Source organism: Anoplopoma fimbria, chromosome 20, assembly GCF_027596085.1.
Source record: "Anoplopoma fimbria isolate UVic2021 breed Golden Eagle Sablefish chromosome 20, Afim_UVic_2022, whole genome shotgun sequence".
Taxonomy (NCBI): Eukaryota; Metazoa; Chordata; class Actinopteri; order Perciformes; family Anoplopomatidae; genus Anoplopoma; species Anoplopoma fimbria.
In genome coordinates, this window is record NC_072468.1 from 27,946,649 (window position 1) to 27,956,648 (window position 10,000).

Sequence of the window (10,000 nt, forward strand, 5' to 3'; positions counted from 1 at the left end):
CTAAAAGGTCAAAGGTCACCATGAGCCTCTCATCCTGATGGCCTTTGACCTCCTGCCTGTACAGAACAAACACAAGACTCTGGGTTTATTTATACGGTCTTTATATGGGGGGGTAAGTTAAAGCTTCAGACTCAGGTGTTTCTACCTGTGGAGCCTCAGCAGGTGTTCAACACCACGTGTCTGGTTCAGGACTGTAGAACCTGAACCTTGTACAAGCTACTGAATCATGTAAACAATATATAGAAGTTATTCTCGGACTTTAACAGTTTGATGACATTGAACAGATGTTTTACCTGTTACACCAACATGCACCAGTAACAAAAGCCTCGATCAAACCTTTTAAAAACTACACTAGACTTGATTTATTTTTACATTTTTACTGTTTTCCTACGTAAACAATCTGATCCTGAAGATGTTTGATGAAAAATAAAAAGCACACAACTTTACATCATCACCAGTGGACTCCATGAATCAGTCTGTAAAATATATATAATGATTAAAAAATGAAACTGTTTACACATTATTTTTAGTCAATTTCCGTCTTTTTCTTTCTTCCTGTCTTTTATAAAAGCTTTGTTCAACTCTGCTAAAAGACATTTGTGTTTTCAGTTTATGGATTTACGTGTATTTTATATATGTATTTACTAATACCTTCTTTATTTTGACACCAAAATATTCAGATTCACAGCGTCCCTAATGTTCTGAAACACCACATTAAAGCACATTAAAATATCCTTCAGAATTAAATGTCGGCCCTTTCAATAAAACTTAAGACTAAAACTTGAATCTCTCACTCTGATCACTCCTCTGTTATTGTTGTTGGTCTGTTTAATCTCTCACTCTGATCACTCCTCTGTTATTGTTGTTGCTCTGTTTAATGTCTCACTCTGATCACTCCTCTGTTATTGTTGTTGCTCTGTTTCTATTCTCACTCTGATCACTCCTCTGTTATTGTTGTTGCTCTGTTTAATCTCTCACTCTGATCACTCCTCTGTTATTGTTGTAGTTCTGTTTAATCTCTCACTCTGATCACTCCTCTGTTATTGTTGTTGCTCTGTTTAATCTCTCACTCTGATCACTCCTCTGTTATTGTTGTAGTTCTGTTTAATCTCTCACTCTGATCACTCTGTTATTGTTGTAGTTCTGTTTAATGTCTCACTCTGATCACTCCTCTGTTATTGTTGTTGGTCTGTTTAATCTCTCACTCTGATCACTCTGTTATTGTTGTTGCTCTGTTTCTATTCTCACTCTGATCACTCTGTTATTGTTGTTGCTCTGTTTAATCTCTCACTCTGATCACTCTGTTATTGTTGTTGTTCTGTTTCTATTCTCACTCTGTTATTGTTGTAGTTCTGTTTAATCTCTCACTCTGATCACTCCTCTGTTATTGTTGTTGCTCTGTTATTGTTGTTGCTCTGTTTAATCTCTCACTCTGATCACTCCTCTGTTATTGTTGTTGCTCTGTTTCTATTCTCACTCTGATCACTCTGTTATTGTTGTTGCTCTGTTTCTATTCTCACTCTGATCACTCCTCTGTTATTGTTGTTGCAATCTCACTCTGATCACTATTATTGTTGTTGCTCTGTTTAATCTCTCACTCTGATCACTCCTCTGTTATTGTTATTGTTGCTTCTGTTTAATCTCTGTTCCTCTGTTATTGTTGTAGTTCTGTTTAATCTCTCACTCTGATCACTCTGTTATTGTTGTTGCTCTGTTTAATGTCTCACTCTGATCACTCTGTTATTGTTGTTGCTCTGTTTCTATTCTCACTCTCATGACTCTCACTCTTATTTATGGCCTGCCAGCTACAGGCCCCGCCCCCCTCCAGCGGCACAAGCTGGCCACGCGTCCTCTCTGCGCTCTGATTGGCTGCCTCCCCCAGACACCGGCCGAGCCGTCCAATCAGGGAGCTCGGTCCTCCGGCGGGCCGTTGGTGTTGCTGCTGGTAACGGGGTAACGGGGTAACGGGACACCGGGCCCGCCGCTATAAAGCCCCGGGACGCGTTGAGCGGCTCACACAGCCCACAGGCTCCGCCATGCTGCGCTCCCCGCTCGGCAGCATGCAGCTGCTGTTCTCGCAGCCCGGCCCGGTGTTCCGCAGCGGGGACCGGCTGAGCGGCTCCGTGCGGCTGACGGCGGCGCGCCGCTGCAGCGTGGCCGCGCTCTGCCTCTCCGCCAACGGATGCGCACGAGTGGAGCACCGCGGCCGGAAGCAGCGCAGGACCCGGATGCAGGAGGTGGAGTACCTGAAGCACGAGGAGCACCTGCGGCTGGAGGAGCAGCTGTCTGCGGGTACGGAGCCGGAGCCGGGCCGTGAGACAGACAGACATATGTGTATACTTTATTAACAGGTTATATTTATTAATAAAGACATGTTATATTAATAAATATAACATGTCTTTATTAGACATGTTATATTTATTAATATAACATGTTAATAAAGACAAGTTATATTTATTAATACAACATGTTAATAAAGACGTGTTATATTTATTAATACAACATGTTAATAAAGACGTGTTATATTTATTAATACAACATGTTAATAAAGACATGTTATATTTATTAATATAACATGTGTTTATTAATAAATATAACATGTTATATTTATTAATATAACATGTTAATAAACACATGTTATATTTATTAATATAACATGTTTAATAAAGATAACATGTTATATTTATTAATATAACATGTTTTATTAAAAATATAACATGTTATATTTATTAATATAACATGTTAATAAAGATAACATGTTATATTTATTAATATAACATGTTAATAAATATAACATGTTATATTTATTAATAAACATATTAATAAATATAACATGTTATATTTATTAATATAACATGTGTTTATTAACATGTTATATTTATTAATATAACATGTTATATTTATTAATATAACATGTTAATAAAGACATGTTATATTTATTAATATAACATGTTTTATTAATAAATATAACATGTGTTTATTAATAAATATAACATGTCTTTATTAAAAAGACATATATATTTATTAATAAAGACATGTTATATTTATTAATATAACATGTGTTTATTAATAAATATAACATGTCTAATAAAGACGTGTTATATTTATTAATAAAGACATGTTATATTTATTAATAAAGACATGTTTATAAAAATATTAATAAATATATGTTTAATAAAAATATGTTAATAAATATATGTTTAATAAAATATTTTATAAAAATATTTTATAAAATATGTTTATTCAAATATATTTATAAATATATGTTTATAAAAATATTAATAAATATATGTTTATTCAAAATATTTATAAATATGTTTATTCAAAATATTTATAAATATATGTTTATTCAAAATATTTATAAATATATGTTTATAAAAATATTTATAAATATATGTTTAATAAATATATCTTAATACAAATATTAATAAATGTATATTTAATATATATGTTTTATAAAAATATTAATAAATGTATATTTAATAAAAATATTATTAAATATTTGTTAATACAAATATTAATAAATATATGTTTAATAAAATATTAATAACTGTATATTTACTAAATATATGTTTACTAAAAATATTAATAAATATATGTTTACTAAATATATGTTTATAAAAATATTAATAAATATATGTTTAATAAATATATGTTCATAAAAATATTAATAAATATATGTTTAATAAAATATTAATAAATGTATATTTAATAGATATATGTTAATAAAATATATGTTTAAAAATATTAATAAATATATGTTTAATAAAAATATTAATAAATATATGTTTATTAAAAATATTAATAAATGTATGTTTAATAAATATATGTTTATAAAAATATTAATAAATGTATATTTAATAGATATATGTTAATAAAATATTAATAAATGTATATTTAATAAATATATGTTTAATAAAAATATTAATAAATATATGTTAATACAAATATTAATAAATGTATATTTAATATATATGTTTTATAAAAAATATTAATAAATGTATATTTAATAAATATATGTTTAATAAAAATATAATAAATATGTGTTAATACAAATATTAATAAATATATGTTTAATAAAATATTAATAACTGTATTTTTAATAAATATATGTTTACTAAAAATATTAATAAATATATGTTTAATAAATATATGTTTATAAAAATATTAATAAATGTATATTTAATAGATATATGTTAATACAATATATGTTTAAAAATATTAATAAATATGTTTAATGAAATATAAAAATATATATATTTAATACATATATGTTTAATAAAATATTAATAAATATATGTTTATACAAATATTAATAAATGTTTAATGAAATATTAATAAATGTATATTTAATAAATATATGTTTAATACAAATATTAATAAATATATGTTTATACAAATATTAATAAACATGCTTAATAAAATATTAATAAATGTATATTTAATAAATCTAAGTTTAATACAAATATTAATAAATGTATATTTAATAAATATATGTTTATTAAATATATTAACTCTCTCTGTCTGTCTCTCTCTGTCTACCTGTCTACTTGTCTCTCTCTCTCTCTCTCTCTCTCTCTCTACCTGTCTGTCTCTCATTACGTCTGTGTCTTTGTCCTCAGATTCAGACGGTTACTTCCTGTTGCTTCCTGATAAAACATACAGCTTCCAGTTCGGCTTCGAGCTTCCTGCAGCCGGGTGAGACTCTGAATGATGTGATCAGTTATTGATCACAGACTCTGATCACTTATTGATCACAGACTCTGATCACTTATTGATCACTTATTGATCACAGACTCTGATCACTTATTGATCACAGACTCTGATCACTTATTGATCGTGACGTGTCCTCTGATCTGGTTTCAGCCATCTGGTCTCTGTCCTATAAAGGGAAGTTCGGTTACGTCCGTTACTACGTGCGAGCCGTGCTGGACAGCCCTTCCCAGAATGCTTTGCAGTGTGAGAGGGAGTTTGAGGTGGAGGAGCCGCTGGACATCAACCGACCCGACCTGCTGGTAAAAAAACAGAACATATATGAAGATGATCATTAGCTCATGAAAGAGATCAGTGATCATTAATCCATCAGCTGACTGAAATATTGTGTTTGACAAAATCAGTTCAGTAAACTTCTGATCACGTTAGAAAAGAAAACTCAACAAACTAAACACTTATATTTATGTATTTATATTCGTACTGATATTAATATTAATATATATTATGTTTTATATTTATGTATTTATATTTGTACTGATATTAATATTAATATATATTATTTTTATATTTATGTATTTATATTTGTACTGATATATATATTATTTTTATATTTATGTATTTATATTTGTACTGATATTAATATATATTTTTATATTTATGTATTTATATTCGTATGATATTTATATTAATATATATTATGTTTTATATTTATGTATTTATATTTGTACTGATATTAATATTAATATATATTATGTTTTATATTTATGTATTTATATTTGTACTGATATTTATATTAATATATATTATGTTTTATATTTATGTATTTATATTTGTACTGATATTAATATATATATGCATTTATATTTATATCTCATCGGAGGCCTCCAGTCAAACTTTATTACTTCTTTCAGTTCAGACCAGATCCACTCCTTCAGTTCTTACCTTTCACAATAAAAGCCCTAGACCCTTAGTAGTCGGAGGTTTTTGACTAAAAGAAGAAGTTGATTTACAGAATGATGAATAGATGAATAGTATTTTTAATTCTAGATATTTTAAATGTCCTCAGGCTCCGTCTGCGGCCTCCAAACAGAAGAAGGTCACCTGTATGTTCATCCCCGACGGTCAGGTGTCCATCAGCGCTCAGATCGACAGGAAGGGCTTCTGTGAGGGAGAAGAGATCCACATCAACGCCAAGTTTGAGAACACCTGCTCTCGCATCGTCGTACCGAAGGCGGCCATCATCGCCAAACACTCGTACAGCGCCGGCGGACACATCAAGGTGACGGCCGGCGGCGTGACGTCTTCCTGTCTGGAACGCTCTGACCTCGCTCTGACCTCTGACCCCGCTCTGACCTCGCTCTGACCTCGCTCTGACCTCTGACCCTGCTCTGACCTCGCTCTGACCCCGCTCTGACCTCTGACCTCGCTCTGACCCCGCTCTGACCTCTGACCTCGCTCTGTTTCTGTTCAGGAGCTGCGTCAGAAACTGTCGGCGGTTCGAGGAAACCACATCATCTCTGGGATGTGTGACATGTGGCAGGGGAGGAGCCTCCGAGTCCCCAAACTGAGGCCGTCGCTGCTCGGCTGTGACATCATCAAGGTGGACTACGCCCTCATGGTGAGTCACAATGATGATGTCACCGTAGGTCAAATAGAGGTCATGTGATGAGGCGGGGTAACGGAGATGGTACTAAAGATAACCGATGAAATAAAACAAGATGAGAGGAGAGCAGATCAAAATATTAAAGAAAAATGGAGATAAGATAAACTTAAAATATGAAATATGATGAACGATATCAGACAACATGAAATATAAATCAAGCTGAAAACAAATCTATTGAGATTAGACGTGAACTGTCTGATGAGATGCTTTAGAATGAAACATGTTGATATGAGATATTAGACATTACCCCCCCCCCCCCTCCAGATCTACCTGCACATCCCCGGCAGTGAGAAGCTGACCCTGGAGCTGCCTCTGGTCATCGGTACGATTCCGCTCAGCGGCGTGGGCAGCAGGACCAGCAGCGTGAGCAGCCAGGCCGGATCCCTGAGCAGCTGGTCCTCCTTCCCCTCCGCCCCCCAGCTACTGTCACATCCCCCGGCTGGGAGACCCCCTCACCCCTCTGCTCCGGGACTACGACGGGGGAGGACGAGGACGACGAGGGGGGCTCTTCCTGAGACCACCTGAACTGTACTACGCCCCCCCACCCGCCTACAGCGAGGTGAGTCCAGCTGACAGTCCAGTCTGAGGGGTTCTGAGGACGGGAGGTATTGAATGAATGAATTAAAATGAGATAAAGAAGAGATAGTTTGGTTTTATGATCTTCTGTTTGTTGTCTTCAGGTCGATCAGGACAGCGTTAACCCTCCTCAGGAGGTCCAGGTCTTCTGAGGACTTCCTGTTTCAAACTGTCCCTCCACCCTGTCGGACCGGACCGGACCGGAGTGAATTGTCAATCTCAGGACTGCAGCACGGAGCTGCGTGACGCTGACGTGATGTCCTGATGACTCAACAGTTTCTTATCAGTGACTCAGAAATGTCCCGACAGTGACTCAGCAGTTTCCCGACAGTGACTCAGCGCGGTTTGATGCTTTATTTTGTGGATTTTTATCCAGAGGAAACCGTTTCGTTGTGAAATGTGTCGTTGTTGTGACTCAGTCAGTTGGTTGTTTTTCTACTAAACAGTTTCAATTGTATATATGATGTAAATAAGAGAACATGTATATTTTTTTACTCAATCAATAAATCAGAATCAAGTTAAACCATTAAGTTTGTGTCAGTGTGTTTGACTGAAGACTGACAATATATAAGGATAATATTAAAATAATGCATCATCATGTTAGTTTATCATAAAGATAATACGGGACAGTATTAAATACATGTATGATGTATTGTGTGTAATAAAGTTATTGTTCACTTCTTTATATTGGGATCAACCGCTAAACAGGAAGTGACCATATATGGAGTGAGGAGGAGTGACGTAGAGACGCCGTATACGTCTCTGGTGTCGACCTGTCAATCAGTGTGTAGCCCCGCCCTAAAGCATCCCCTGCTTTATGGTCTGTTTGACTCTAAATGGAGCATCATTTACTAAATGAACATCATGCTGTATTGAAGAAGACTTGAAACTAGAGATTGAGACCATAAACTCATGTTTACAATGTTTACTGAGGGAATAAATCAAGAGAGAAGTAGAGTCATTTTCTCATAGACTTCTATACAACCAGAGGAGTCGCCCCCTGGTGGACAGCAGAGAGAATGCAGCTCTGACACATGAAGCTCTGACTTCACTTTAACAGCTTTTCTCCTGCTGTATAGGAGCGCGTTAAAGGTCAGAGTTCAGTCTGAGGTTTAAGAAAGTAGGACATTTAAAGTGACACAACTTTAAACAAGAATACATTTAATGCGTAGTAGAACACATTTGGTACGGGAAGACGCTTTAGGACATTTTGTTAGTTTGATTCTTAATCCTCCATGAATTACTGAAAGTCAGAGTGTGTGTGTGTGTGTGTGTGTGTGTGTGTGTGTGTGTGTCTGTCTGTGTGTGTGTGTGTGTGTGTAATCTGACTCTGTTGTTTACTCCAACTATTCACGGTACCGTCACCTCTCACCCCCTTCTTCTCCTTCTTCTTCTTCTGTTTATTTTAGAGCTGCAGTCCTTCTTCACTCTGATTGGTCAGAATCTGTTTCTATTTTTAGAATTAGCAAGCTAACGCTTACGTTAGCGCTGCAGACTGACAGGAGGTCAAAGGTCACGGCATGCTGCAGTCCAGTGCTCATTTTTAGTGAACACAGCAGAGCAGACAATGAACAAGTCATTTAATCATCTCAGCTGGTTCCAGTCGGGATGGAGGTTCCCAGAACAGGAAGCAGGTTTCCAAAATAAAGTGTAATTGTAGAGGTGGAGCTGACCTCAGATCAGAGGAGACTTCCTGGAAGAAACCGAGACGCTTTGAGACAGATGTGTGTTTATTTCTGGACTTCACTGTAAACAAACAGGAAGTGACAGTGAAACAGAGTCAACGACAGAAAGGTTTTAATGAAGAGAAGGCTTCAGGAACACGACTCTGATTCAACGAGATCTGAATCTATCAATGAAGTTTACGTGTTTAACTTGTGTTAATGTTTGATTTTCATATTGTTTGATTTATTATGAACATTTCTCAATGAGTTGTTCTCAGTATGTTTTGTCACTTCATCGGTGCCTCTTTTTCGACTATACTTTGAGTTTTCATCATTTGTTATGACTTTCTATTGTTCATTTTTATGTCCTGATAATCGCTGCAGAGGGAGAATAGGTGGCGAGTCTCGAGAGGTCAGAGGCCGTCGCTATGGAAACACCGGAGCAGCCAGGTGATGATGAGCCGTGAAATCAGAGACACAACAGGTTCGTTGGAGACGATCATCCTGATCAGAATCGATCACCGCGCAATGCATGTTGGGTAGATTTGTGTCCGACTTGATCCCGACTTGCTCTGACGTCATGAACACGTGTTCAACGATGACGTCAGAGAGGAGGCGGCTGCAGGTGTTAGAGCCGACTGCATGGCCCAGTGCATGATGGGAAACGCCTGCTGTCTCTGATCAGAGAGCTGATTGGCTCTTAGTTTAGACAACAAACACCACGTTTGTAGAAAATTCTTATTTCCTGTGTGAATGTAAGATTTGACATTAGATTGATTTGGCTGATAATAATAATAATAATAATAATAATAATAATTTATTATTATTATCATAATAAATAAGGTTATTTATTTAGAAAGCCTGATTCCACCTTGATGTCAACATGTTTTCAGTCCACAGATTAACGATGTGAAGCATCAGAACCCTTTAAAGGAGAGAACTACTGTCACTGATGGACATCATAGAACCCAAACGTAGTCCAAACTACAGGTGGCCTACAAACATAGTCTATAAACTACAGATAGCCTACAAACGTAGTCTATAAACTACAGGTGGCCTACAAACGTAGTCTATAAACTACAGGTGGCCTACAAACGTAGTCTATAAACTACAGGTGGCCTACAAACGTAGTCCATAAACTACAGGTGGCCTACAAACGTAGTCTATAAACTACAGGTGGCCTACAAACGTAGTCTATAAACTACAGGTGGCCTACAAACGTAGTCTATAAACTACAGGTGGCCTACAAACGTAGTCTATAAACTACAGGTGGCCTACAAACGTAGTCTATAAACTACAGGTGGCCTACAAACGTAGTCTATAAACTACAGGTGGCCTACAAACGTAGTCTATAAACTACAGGTGGCCTACAAACGTAGTCTAT

The 10,000-nt window shown here is 35.4% G+C and overlaps 1 protein-coding gene and 1 pseudogene across 2 annotated transcripts in view; both read left to right on the top strand.

Moving 5' to 3' along the window:
- bnipl (BCL2 interacting protein like) overlaps positions 1 to 750 on the top strand; it is a 7,956-nt gene extending 7,206 nt beyond the window's left edge. For both annotated transcript variants that reach the window (XM_054621979.1, XM_054621980.1), the window contains exon 10: positions 1 to 750. This exon is cut by the window's left edge and continues 56 nt beyond it. The gene's annotated coding sequence lies outside the window, so the exon portion shown is untranslated.
- Positions 751 to 2,014: 1,264 nt separating this feature from the next.
- LOC129109969 (thioredoxin-interacting protein-like) lies at positions 2,015 to 7,464 on the top strand (annotated as a pseudogene).
- Positions 7,465 to 10,000: the final 2,536 nt, after the last annotated feature.